Here is a 2877-nt window from a genome sequence, read left to right as displayed (position 1 = left end):
ATATATATATATATACATGATGACACTGAAATTCACCGTATTTTCGACTCCGATTTCGCATGCATTTTAGGTTTCTAGTCTAATCGGAGCCCGATCGAGAAACGGAGCGAAAATGAGCTAAAAAGCCAAAAAAATCAGCATTTTACACTTGTGGCTGGCGCCATGGCTCCAGCCATGACGTGTACCAATCTCAACCTTTCCTCAACTGCCACGCCTCCCACGATCTCCTCTTGGGCGCTGCACTTTACTCCTATGGCGGGCGCCACAAGAACAAAAATGTTTCCCTCCCAATTTTAAACTTAGGGGCATCCTTGTAATCTCCTTGTTTTTCTTGCCTATAAATAGAGCCTTGATTTCACTTGTTTAGGCATCCAAACTTAGTTACAACTAGGCATATATCAGTATTTTGTAAAAGTGGTAATCGCTTCACATCGGAGTGTTGCCACACTGTGTAATCGAGTCTGTAATCGAGTTTAGAGCACTTTGGAAGGAAGTTAATCCTGCCGCCCTTTTTATTTCTGTTTCGCACTTTATTTGACCCTCTGATTGGAGCAGGTTTTATTGCTTTACTTTTGTCTACTTTACTTTCCCGCACTGTCTCTACTTTGTTTACTTTCCCGCACTGCCTTTACTTTGTTTACTTTCCCGCACTGCCTTTACATTGTTTACTTTCCCGCACTGCCTTTACTTTGTTTACTTTCCCGCACTGCCTTTATTTTGTTTACTTTCCCGCACTCGCACTGCACTACTTTCCTTTATTTCTCGCACCGCACTACTTTTATTTACTTTCCTGCACCCGTACTACTTTTATTTACTTTCCTGCACTCGCACTTATTACTTTCTTTTTAATAGTCTTTTATTTATCCGTTTTTTTTTTATAAAAATCAAAATGCATTTTTACTTTACCATGTCTTGCTAAACCTATAAAGGTTAGAATGCAAGGATCGTAATTGAACCGATAATCCATACAATTGTTCGTAGAAACACTTAAGGGCTATTTTGACTTTAAACTTAAGTTTTCCCGCACTTAATTTCCGTTGGGTAAGACGAAAGTCGTCCGACGTCTATTTAAACTTAGTTGTTTTTAACTATTTCAAATACAACGAAAGCACTTTGTTTAGTTCATTAGGAGTTTTTAACTTAAAAAGAAAAGTGATTTTAAAACTATTTTCGGACGCGTTTATAAGTTTAGAGTCTGGTTCGTGAGAACCTCTTTTGGTTAAGAAATCCAGGTCAAAATAATTTTCAACTTAGTCAAGACACTATATTTCTTAAAAATAGGTTTACTACTCTAACGCAATGCGCGCCATTTTATAAGTGACAATAAGAGGGTTTGATTAGGGAGTACAACTCGGTTCTGAATACGTGAAAGTGACAATTCCCATTAAATTGGTTCTTTTCAAAGTAGGAAACACTGCCCATAAGTAATTCTATTAGCAAGTACTTGGATTATTAATTGATTATGTGAATTACATTTGAACCTGTCTTTATTAATTGAATTTAATTTAATACTTTATTTTTGATTGTGCACTCTTAAAAACCCTATTTCGATTACCTTAGATAAACACCATAACAATAGATAACGATAGATTGACACTTGGTCTCTGTGGATTCGACAATATTTTATATTACTCTGACGCATTCGTACACTTGCGAAAAACCCGCATCAAGTTTTTGGCGCCGTTGCCAGGGACCAATTTCGTCAAATTTCGTACCCCGTTGTTATATCGTTTAGACTTAGGTTGTTACCTGTTGGTCAATACGAAGGACTCGCAACACCGGAAGCTTAGTAGATCCTCTGGCGGAACCTAAACGTTACGCTCGCGCACGTTTATTTTACAATAGAATTAGGAGAGCTATGGCCGAAGATCAAAACCAAAGACCTCTTAAGGATTTCGTCCAACCATCCAACGAAGAACCTAGTTCTAGTATAGTAAACCCAACCATCCCAGCTAACAATTTCGAACTTAAACCCTCCCTGTTGCAACTAGTGCAACAAAGACAATTCACAGGTCTTGCTACTAAGAACCCAAACCAACATTTAAAAATCTTTCTCCAATTAGCAGACACTTTTAAAACCAATGGAGCTTTTCCTGAGGCAATCCGTTTAAGATTATTCCCTTTCTCCCTCAGAGATAAAGCCCTATCATGGTTAGATTCCCTTCCACCCAATTCCATAACAACTTGGGAAAACCTTAGAAAAGTATTCCTTGCTAGATACTTTCCCCCAAGTAAGACCGTCGTTCTTCGAAACCAAATAACCAGATTTACCCAGAATCAAGGAGAATCGTTGTTCGAAGCTTGGGAGAGATATAAAGAGTTGTTAAGAGCATACCCACATCATGGTTTAGAAAATTGGTCAATCATTCAGACCTTTCATAATGGACTTCATTATAACACTAAGATGACCGTCGACGCTGCCGCAGGCGGCGCACTGATGAACAAACCTTACCCTGAAGCTAGTGCCCTCATCAAAGATATGGCTCAAAACCATCAATCATGGGGAGTTGAACGAGCGATAGTTGAGAAGAAGGAAGACCAAGGAGGAGTACATGAGTTAAGCTCTATAGACATGATGCAACCTAAAATGGACGCGTTAGCCCTCAAGGTAGAGCATATGTGCATAAACCTGAATACTGCAGTTGCAGTTTCATCGGATTGTGAGATATGTGGAACCAAAGGACACCAATCTGCAGAATGCAGTCTCCTAAACGAAACCAACTCTGAGCAAGTGAACTACACCCAAGGGAACCCATATTCGAATACCTATAACCCTGGATGGAGGAATCACCCGAACTTCTCTTATAAGAACAATAACCCTATCCAAAATACTACACCTCCGAGACAACCAGGTTACCAAGCCCCAAGACCAAATAA

At 39.2% G+C, this 2877-nt stretch overlaps 1 non-coding gene across 1 annotated transcript; it reads right to left on the bottom strand.

Annotated features, from left to right (window-relative positions):
- Positions 1–2242: 2242 nt before the first annotated feature.
- Positions 2243–2349, bottom strand: LOC127099693 (small nucleolar RNA R71). Its single transcript, XR_007794169.1, has one exon. It is a non-coding gene; the product is annotated as a small nucleolar RNA R71 (small nucleolar RNA).
- Between the last annotated feature and the right edge of the window lie 528 nt (positions 2350–2877).

This window comes from Lathyrus oleraceus, chromosome 6, assembly GCF_024323335.1.
Source record: "Lathyrus oleraceus cultivar Zhongwan6 chromosome 6, CAAS_Psat_ZW6_1.0, whole genome shotgun sequence".
NCBI lineage: Eukaryota > Viridiplantae > Streptophyta > Magnoliopsida > Fabales > Fabaceae > Lathyrus > Lathyrus oleraceus.
Note: the sequence above shows the minus strand (reverse complement) of the source record. Positions and strands in the feature narration are given on the sequence as shown.